Raw genomic sequence first — 11118 nt, 5'->3', positions numbered from 1 at the left:
CTTACGTTCCATCCAATAATCAGTACATTCATTTACAGCTATTATTTATAGGGATGTTATTATAGCAAAGTTAAATTTAGTTATCAGCTCTGTACACTTAGGAGAATAGAGCCTTACGTTTTAATATTGTAAATCCGACGACACACGCTGTCACATCGGTGAACTAACTATTGTCAAGTGAACCAGCGGAGTTTCATTGTTTCCTGGTAAAACAACTTAAAGAAATTTCTGAAAGTTTCTGTTTTTTCCAAGATTTAAATACTTAGATTAAAAATTTATCAAATATAAGAGTTCAAAAATAGAACTTAGTTTTAGAAATACGTCTAATGATATATTTCTTGTTCATACAGTTCAAGCTGAAGGTTTTTAATTTTTTTCTACGAATAATATACACATGTGGTCTTCTCAGGTAGGATATAAGGGTGTGAGATAATTATATGTTGAATTTACCAGTTGGGAACTCCTCATACTAACCAAGGAAACACGGTAGATGGAATTGAGTTAAACAAACTTGGTTTTTGTATCAAAATTGCGAGTGTTGTACATAATGTTTCTTCAGAGAATTGTGTTTTAAACAAATCCAGTTTGTATTTAAAAGCCTGTTATTATTATTAAAAGTGTAATAACGATTTAGATTATGATTATTTTTACTAATTGTAGCATTATTTATTATAACTGTATCTTTGAGCTCAATGATGCCTTTTCAGAAACAGCTGACTTAGTTTGCCAGTGCGTCACGTAGCCACAAAATATTTTTTTAATATAAAATGTAAAGTCTCTAACAATAGATAATGCCTTTCCTGGACCTTGAATAATTAGTATTTTGTAATCAACATTTTTTGAAAGAAAAAGCATATCATTATAAAATATGTTTACGTATTTAGTGTTGCATTAGCTTCATGTTGCTACGAACTTTGTAAAAGAATTTCGTTCATTGAATAGGTTTAGTCTTTGGCATACAATGTATATCGTGTATTTCTTTGGTGTATTTAATTGACGATGCTTAGAATATTCAGTTTTTTTTGATAATTTGATCAAACCGGATATTTATCCAACAGAAGCATTAACTTTCTGCAACTCAAGGTGTGTACAACACCATAAGATAAAAAGATGAACTCACTATTTGTATGTGGCTGTGCTTCGATAAGAAGTAAAACTCTAATACTATTTTAAAAGTTACAATGAAAGATATGTGAGTAAGATTTCTTCCACTTTAAAATACATCGTCACACACATCAACACATCAATGACAGTATTCAGGAAAAAGAAAATAACTTTTTTATTCAACTAAAGGTACGTACATCTTATACGTCAGACAGGCTGGTTGAAGGTTAATGTCTCACATAGTTTACTTGTTTCTAGTAGAAGGAGAAACAACTGTTCTGGCCCAAACCACATGTGACTGACTGCCTGAGGTCGAAGTTAGAGTCGTTCGTAGTTGAGTATATCCTGTTTATGTACACCATCTAGCCAAAGACAGAAAACAAGTAGAAAATGTCAAATATTTAACCTTCATAGTTAGTTTTGAATGCTATGCAGATATAATATCTTCACAGCAAAAAAAAATATGTATTTTTTTTTTTAGCTAAGTTCCACCATGTTCAGAAGTTTAAGCATCCGACCTGGAAAACTTCTATTGCAAGAAATATATCTAGATATAATACCTACAAAGATATGTCTGGATAAAATAGTTACTAAGATATACCTACATAAAATATCTACTATCTTGATCTTTTTCCACAACTGACAATTTCTGAACCTTTATTTAGTTATTTTTTTCAGTTTTCTATTTTTTTCTGCAGTTTCTGCATGAAGGTTAGTACATTAATGTTCAAAAGATCTTCGAAGGCATGAATATCTATATACTCTTTGAAACATGAAGAAATTTCAAACATTTTGCAGAAATGTATACCATAGAATAGCGACGTAAGTGTAACCACACACAACAAACTTGGTCTGTTTATAAATTTAGTTATTCTTAGAATTTCTTTTCTCTTATTTTTTATCACGTATCACTTCCCAGGGGCAAAGCGACATGTCTGCGGACTTATAAATTTTTCGTCTTCATCTTTCTTGTTTTTTTTCATTTTTTGCTCTACTCCCGCATTTTTAAATTTTCTTTTGGTTTCTTCTCTTGGTCCTGTCCTATAATTCATCATACAAGCAGTAGTAATACATAATATATTCATAAACCTATTTCATCATAAGCATAGTACAGCAATTATATATACCGTATATCACATGTTTGTTTCTTCAAATTTCACGAGTGATATCTGCGTTAGGAGTGATAAACTAGAGAGAAAGTAGTATAGTTAATCAAAATCACCCACCTACAATTCTTGGACAATACTATACCATTGAATGGCGGAATTAACCGTCATACTATAAATCCTTGCCACTAAAATGATGATCATGTTCTGTGACAGGTATTCGAACCAGAGAAACGTTGTTTGGGAAGTGATCACCGTAAACACCAAGTCGAGTATACTTCGCAAAATCTGATATGTATTGTTAAAAATTATAAAATGATAAAACTTATACATTTTTCTATAAACAAATGGCGATAAATTCCGAGTAGAAAGTGTCACTAATATCCAAAAAATAAACTGATAACTTATATAAAGATAAATATTTCAGCCACTAAAAACAAGCTGTTTTGTACAATTCTAAGGGTTGTTTTTACCACTAAGCCTTAAATATACTTTTGTAAAGTTCATTAGTAAACCTAATCATTTAGAAAGTTATTTTTAACATATTAATTTCTCTAACAGATACAACATCAAGCAGTAGGTAGGTAACAAAATCGACATTAGCCAAGTTCTGAACATTACATTGTTTTACGGTAAGAAATGCTTTAAGTTGAAATTTTCTAAGACCTTAAAAGCTTACTTGATCTTAGTTTAAATATATGTTTTAATATAAAATAATATTTGATAATAGTATGCAGAGAAACTTTACAAAGCTTCTTAGTTTTAAATTCTATATTAAACATTTTAACCTTGTTAGCATAATGAGAGTTTTTAATCTTTCGCTTAATTGGCGAAAGATAATTTTCTAACATTTTTTTAATGCTAGAAATATTTCATGATACTTTTTTCTAAAGGAGAATAAGAAATCATTAAGTCGCGATACAATTTTACAGATTTAAAATATTTCTGGATAAATAAACAAATGATTTACAACAGGTTTCATTAAAATACCTCAAATGTTTTATTTCTGTGTTTTACATAAAATAAAAAATATTATAAAGTGAATAATGTTGTTCCCATCTCTTGAAAGTTAGTTTTGTTACACATATATTGTGTTCATTTAAAGATGTTAAATACAAAGTGAAATAGGAATCACAAACCAATAACAGATAAGTATTAAATGATTGTAATACGTAAAATATTAAATACTTTGTACAATATACGATTGGTAAATTTATGAAACCAGACCACATTTTATGAATGAAGTAAAGGGGTGAAAAATTCAATTCACGTTATATTAAATCCTGTTACACACTTTCTTAGCTATCTTAAAAAAAACACGAAAGTTTATTCAAAGCAATATTTGAGATGTGTATTTTTATTTGAAAAAGCTGCTTGTCTACTAGTAAAATTTTATACTCTAATAGAAAAATAGCAATTTTAAATATGTGGAAATACATTTTCATAAAATGCCTATCAAAATTGATAAATAATGTAAGTAGGCTGGGTATAATCTACGTATGACTATGAAAAAATGTAAAGAATTGGAACTATTTCAACCAGTATAGTTATTTTGGCCGAATATTTTCATTCTTAGATAAAATACAATAATTATTCAGCTTTATTCTAATAAGACCAATACATATTTATATAATATTTTTAAAATATACATAATTAATTTTTTATTTCACTGGTACTCATGAAGTGTAATTATAGACATTCTGTTGTCATCGTCTGCTAACACATGCATTGGTTCAGTGTTATTTTTCAACCTAATCACTGTTACGATAAACGTCATTGTTATTTTGTTATTAGAATTTAATTTCATTGAATATCTGAACAAATTCACGATATTGTAGTAAACTATTAGCGTATAAAGTTCCTAAGTCTATATAACTATACATATTAAAAAGTTCGGCGATTAACAAATCATCCTATAAGAGAGAGTTAACTAAGCTAGATCTGCTTATAAAGTCACACTTTTGTTTTATTTTAGATATACTAAGTTCCAATACAGTTGTTAAGTTCTATGATCTGTTTTACAGTTTGCATTTACAGAAAAATGTCCAGAACGTATGAAACATAACAGTTTCTGTGATGAATTAATTCAAACTGATTAAATAGTCGGATGCGGCATTGCTTAAAAAAAAACACACGCGCAACTTCTGTTGGTATTTTTTCTTATTGTGTTTGTTTGTGTTTTTATAGCTTAATCCCTTGTTTTCTTATATAGTCTCATAGTTGTCAATGTTTTTTTAAATAAGAGTTATTAAGAGTGAATGTGGTTTCCATGGGTAATATGCTATTTTCTGTTGATGCAATGTTATTGTCTGTTTGGCAGCTTTTTCAAATACTCTGTGATTATTTGACAATTCTTATCTATATGACATCGGTTTGCGGTTGTTTAACATATTTGAAGACCATACCAAAAAGAAGCCCTAAACAGGACAGGAAACGCCCACCAAGAGGACTCAGTAGTGAGTTGCACGGCCGTCATTGCGAATAACTTTAAAAATTCGCTTTGGTATGGTCGATATAAGCGTTTGCAGAAGGCTGGCTGGAATGTTATTCCCAGTGGTGAAGACGGCTTTACGAAGATCATGAACTGTTTGGAATTGACGTCCACTTCTATAGACTTCCCTTGCCATCTACCCCCAAACATTTTCAATGGGGTTCAGTTCGGGCGAACACGCTGGATGGTCCAAAAGAATCACGTTATTTGCTATGAAAAAGTCCTTTGTCCTGCGAGCATTGTCGATTGCAGCGTTGTCCTGCTGAAATAGCCAGTCATTTTCACACAAGCGAGGGCCTTTAGATAATTAGCATGCTCTCTTCAACATGCCAATGTAGCCAGCTGCTGTTTGACGCCCCTATATAACCTAAAACTCCATTGTTCCATGGTAGTAGCAAGCACCCCAGATCATGATGGAATCTCCTTCACTGTGTCGTGTAGAAAATATCTCCGGTGGGATATCCTTTTCGTGCCAATAACGTTGGAAGCCATATGAAACAACTAGGTTAAATTTTTTCTCATCAGAGAACAAAACCTGCGTCCATTTTTCTACGTTCCATGTTTGGTGCTTCTCAGCAAAGTTTAACCGAGCTATTTTTTTTGGTGTGGAAGGAGTCGTGGCCTTTGCGACTTTTTAGTGTGAAGAGGATTCGAACCCGTGCCCCTCAAGCTACGAGAGAAGCATCCTAACTACTTGACCATGCCGGTCCCAGATGTTTTGTAATTCAATATTTTTTTCACTAAGTTATATTTTTAAAGGTGGTAAGATCGAAGGCACACCAGCTTGGTAAATGATCGTTTTGAACATCTTTTCTTATATTGAATTTCCATATTAAATTTTACTAGTTTCTGGTTTATATTGCATTACATCAAGTATTTCGCTACCGTTGTTTACATAGGAAGAATCCGTTGATGAAGTATCATTTAATGTGGCTACATTGGTGTTATCAATAAATTATATTAATTTATTTATATTTATTTACATCCGAACGTCTGTTGAAGTCCGGTATAAAGATGTAATTTTGATTATGGGAAGAGATGTTGTTAAGTATATCTATATTAGTTTGTTTAGTTGGAGAACAATAAATCCTTGTTAGTGTAACTTACGTTTTCTGGTGGTGTGAAAGAACATTATCTGTTATACATATATTGTTGCTGTTAATTTGTATTTTTGTTATAGACAGGATTTATTTATATAATAGCGTTAATTATATCCTGATTATTGATTCTGTCTTTTCTGATAGTTGAATAGTTGTACACTTAATATTTTTATACTATAGTGTTTCACTTAGTATCACAATTCATGGGTTATTCTATTTGACCGTATCTTCGCAAAATTAAAAAACAATTCGTGTAATTACAAATGAACAAATACCTCATTGCGAAAAATGCTTATAAGAGACAGATATTTCGAAATTCGAAAGTTTAGTTAGACAAAAATAGAAAAGGACAATGTTTCAGAAGTAATTTCCACTTAGCTTTGAGAGAATATGCTTAAAATGAATTCCGTTATTTTAATTAGCAAAACGATTCCTTTACGTGTAAGAAAAATTCCACTGCATCTTAAGACTTAGATTTTAGCTTTTATTCGAAGTTTCATCAAACGATTTTGTATGATTCATCACTGAAAGCTACATCTATTTTCACTGTTTATTTTTGACATAATATTTTTATACCTATTTGATTTATAATATACACTAAGGATTTAGAGCCTAATAAAATATAACTTATTTGATACTGTTATAGTGTGCGTGTTTTTGTTTAAAGTAAATAACTCTATGCTTCAAATAAATAAGTGTATATTTATGCTACGATACATAATAATTCAATTAAAACAATAACTTTTACTAGCTTTTCAAATGGTATTGTTTAAATAGTAAACTCTAAATGTGATTTATTAAGTTACAAAATACGTTTGAGGAGAATATAAAACTCAAATTGTCTAAAAACGTCTGGTACTTTAAAAAATAAAACAACTGATTATAGCATTTTATACTTACTTGCATGTTGATATGTTGGTTAGAAGATCTAGTGACTGTACTCAGGTGACGTTTTTAAGCAGCACATATACAACTTCTACATGTACCTTTACTGTACATATTACAGCAGCAGGTAATGTATGTGTATTAATGCAGATGAACGAAATTTCAGCCTTGACTCGTTTGACAGCTGGAAGAGTTTTTAACCTACATAATAATAGAAAACATAAATGGATCTTTGAAACAAACATAAACAATAGGTTTATGTTTTGATGTTAAGAACCTTTAGATATAAGACTCGTGCTTCGTGAAAGGCCGTTGGCTACTTGAAACTGCAGAACAAAAGGAAGAAAATATTCATTAGCACGCTTCGCTTCAAGTAGTTACACCTGATAAAATAGTGGTATTAACTGTCACTTTTATAATATACATATGTATGAAACGTCTTTGTAAGTATTATGTTTCGAACATTAGACTTTCGGATCATCATTTGAGTAGCCCTTCAGTGGCACAGTGGTATGTCTGCGGACTTACACACTACAAATGTTGTTTCGATACCCGTAGTTGGCAGAGTACAGATAGCCCATTGCGTAGCTTTGTGCTTAATTCTAAACAAACAAACAAATATTTGAGTACGGTTGAGTAAAACACTTAAACGAAATGTTGGTTTAAGTACCTTAATATACGCCAGAGAAAATTTACAAACATTTTAGATAACTAAAGAATTAGTTATCTAATTAAAATTAAAAATTAAAATATTTGTCCCATAAAAATGTAAACAATAATACCATAAATATTGAGAGTAACGTTTACTAAAATGTTTTTTTAATAACTAATGTAAATTGTTGTGATTGAACGATGAAACTTGTTAACACTAAATGATTTCTGTATTTCAGGAGATAGTTATGTCAGTTTTATTTTGTTTTATATATACATTAAAACCAGTCATAATTAACAAAAATATAAAATTTAAATAAAATAAAATATGAAGATAAAACTTTAACGTTATTTTAGGGAGAGGTACCAAAGCCACTTTCAAGGCAGGTTATCTAAGCTACAAGGCGCATCCATATATTACCAATCCTTGCAGGCATTTCAAGTGTCAGCAATTTGGATATTCGAAGGCATTTTGTCGTGGTTTACGACAAGTGTTTTCTGTATTGACAAAACTATGACGTTTCTGACTGCCAAACGAATCTTTACTGCGTTATTTGTGGTAATTCCTACCACTTTTGATACCAAACTTGTGGAGAAAGAGATACAACTCAATCACTGAAATCTACGTTTATTGACCCAGACCTTACCACTCAGCCCAGAACAGGATCCATGGACAGAACGTTTAATAAAGAACAAGAAAAACGGTATGGTTGTAAAGGGTTCTCTGTCCATTTCTTCTCAAGCTAAGTAAAAATCGCCACTTTAATAACACAGTGAACCTTTCTAGGCTCTCATTCTAATCTTGATTATATTAAGGACTGGACTGATCCTACGTGTCTTTCCTCACAGGAAACTTGCCGATATAGTCAGTCTTTGGTAATTTCTTGAAATGCTAATGACAGGGTGGGTGGCACTGCTGGTCAACCAGCACGTGCCAACCTTATCTGTGCCATGTTTCTTTGGATCACACCATAACTTTTTTATTTCTATCTATCTTCTAAGAGATTTACGACAGTCAGATCTTGATCCTCTTATATATCATTTCCTGTCTCTCTTTTTTTCATTTTGTGTGATTTCAATGGACACAGTCCCCACTGGTGTGGTGCCCATAGTGATGGGAAAGTCATTTTAAAACGACTTTATTCTTTTCAGTATTGTTTCCGTTACTTATTTATATGCATTTAATGAATTTGTCACCCTTCTTCAAGTAACTCAAACTAAGATCATATGAGTGGATGGTAATTAATTATGGCAGGTGGACTGATCATTAGAGTTAGCCACGTTATTCAATTAAAACCCCAATTCAGCCAACTGAGCCTAGATATGAAGGTGAAAGAGAGAATGTAGACAATATATTATAAGCACTCAGCCCACTGAGGAAGAACGACACCATAAAGAGAAGGTGAAATTATTTGCTATAGTCCACTTCAATAAATGACAAAGGGCATTCTGAAGCTGCTATTCAATAAATCTGATACTTTACGACTGACTAGAAATTGAAAGTCGTCAACATAGAGGGCCATTTGCAACAGTACGAAGAAGATTTTTTTAGTGGTAGCGTCTACCTTGAAACTGAGAAAGGGTGACACTCAAGATACAATCTTGAGAGACTTCCAGTCCTGTGTGAAATAATAGCAAAGGACTGAATATTCCTGACTTGGAGTCGACTTTCAAGTAAAAATTACTATGAAAATGTGTAAATGCCTACACAATTCATGGGAATGGAGGTTCTGCTAAATTTCAAACTATAAGTAGTGTCTTAAATTTTCTTAAAATGAAAGAAGTCTTACCCCATACATCATATTTGTTTCTTCTGTCAGATCTAGGTAAAAACTACTAGAATAAAGAGCAAGAGAGACAGGAGAGAGATGGTGCAGGATTTCATAGTTAATGTCATTGGGTTTGACTCTTGTACTACCAGGCCAATAAAGAGTAAGCTTAAGTTTCACCATGTGAAAGGGCGATTAATGTCATTAAGTCGATCAGTGTGAAGGAAAATAGATAATCACTGTCCCTGAGACTTTCTAGTCAACAATGAAAGTAAAAAATAAAAATGTTGGAGAGGTAAGAAAAGCGCATGCTTAGAATAACTATTATGCTTTGTACATCAGCAGCTTTTGGTGACTGGAGAACAAGATCAAAGGGAGATAGGAATATACATATATTGTTATTTTAATCTTATTCCAAATAACATTGAAACTAGTGGTAGAATTGATGCTGGTTGGGAACGTAAATAATAGGCACAGGCCTGCTGGAAGTCAAAGTGGAATGAAAGAGTGGGATATTTGAAAAATGCATCCCAAGTCTATTTCTAAGACTTTCTTAACTGTTGGCAGGCAGCAGACCATCTTGGATGAGAATACCATAAAAAAGGTGTTGAGGTTATGGAGATAAAAGCAGTAACTGTTTGAATTATACAGTCAGTTGCTTTTTTCATACAGTACTTAATAAATGGAAGATTAACACCTCTAGGATTAAATTGTGAGACAGAAATGAAAGGAAGCCATTCATTCTGTTCCAGCTTTTACCCAGGCAACCGGGTCAGGAGGCATCGCCCACGCCAGTTATCTCTCTAAACAATGAGTAAATTATGTGTGGCCTGTGGATGATTGCTAACCTTTTAAGAAAAATGAGAAACGGTAAAAAGGACCAGTAGCAGTAAAAGACGAATTAGGTACATGAAAGCAGTTTAAATCACCAGTACTGAAGGGAAAGAAGTTGTGATCTGAAAACATACGTTTCACAGAACGACATCTCCCATTAGTATCGCCCCCCGCTAGTACAGCGGTATGTCTCCGGATTTACAACGCTAAAATCAGGGGTTCAATTCCCCTCGATGGGCTGAGCAGATAGCCCGATGTGACTTTGCTATAAGAAAAACACACATACACACACCCATTAGTATCAACACCACTCAGATGGAATTGTGTCAAGTTAATATTCCGAAGATGAAAAAGGAAAATGGCAACTGTTTTATTAGGGCATCGAGGTCTGATTAATCATAATTCTTTTTCAGGAGATCGATAAATAGAATAAACTGTAACTGAATGATTCAGGAAGATATAAATGGGTCAGTCGTCAAATGTGTATTAAGTGAAGCAGACAAGGTGGTGTACTTATTGGTCATAGAGTTGACCATCACACAACCTATCATTATCTGCTATTATCTGTAATCTGCATAGTTAAGAAATGTTTTAGTAAGGAGAGGCACACACGGAATGATACGAAATGATCAAAGCCTTAATTTCTACCCAATTAGAAAGCAAACCTCAACTGTTTCACCATAATAAAGTGACCATTTTTCTTTTGGGGAGGAGAAATTGTAGAATAACCTTTATTCATGCAACAATGTTAATTCTTTTTAATTAATATAGGTTTTTCGACCTTCATAGAGTATGACCTATGTTTATTTGGCAGAGACATCATAAACTGAGGTCATGATCACATAATTGTTCTGCACATCAGTCAAATAGTTACACTTGGGCAGCCATTGAATGCAACACTTGGAACAGAGATATAAGTAGACATGAACTTATCAACTTTTCTATTCACAGAAAGCAAGAGACTCTTCACATTATATGAAAGATTATGAAAGAGGCACATAAAATCTTTTGCATTCTCATTGTAGCAACAGAACACTGTACAGAAGCATATGTCCAAGCCAGAGCATGGGACAACAAGATAAGTGCCTCAACATAGAAATATTATTCTAATGTTTCACATTCTTCTTATTTCCATTCTTCTCTTAGGTTGGTGGAGGAAAAGAATGGAAGTAAGAAGG

The 11118-nt window shown here is 32.4% G+C and overlaps 1 long non-coding RNA gene across 1 annotated transcript; it reads right to left on the bottom strand.

The window, feature by feature from the left end:
* Positions 1-1264: 1264 nt before the first annotated feature.
* Positions 1265-7058, bottom strand: LOC143258270 (uncharacterized). The gene is made up of 2 exons (XR_013032246.1): positions 6702-7058; positions 1265-1466 (listed from the first exon to the last, which is right to left on the bottom strand). It is a non-coding gene; the product is annotated as an uncharacterized LOC143258270 (long non-coding RNA).
* Positions 7059-11118: the final 4060 nt, after the last annotated feature.

The sequence above is a fragment of the Tachypleus tridentatus genome, chromosome 7, assembly GCF_004210375.1.
Source record: "Tachypleus tridentatus isolate NWPU-2018 chromosome 7, ASM421037v1, whole genome shotgun sequence".
NCBI classification, from domain to species: domain Eukaryota; kingdom Metazoa; phylum Arthropoda; class Merostomata; order Xiphosura; family Limulidae; genus Tachypleus; species Tachypleus tridentatus.
The sequence above is the reverse complement of the archived record's forward strand: the minus strand, read 5'-3'. Positions and strand labels throughout refer to the sequence as shown.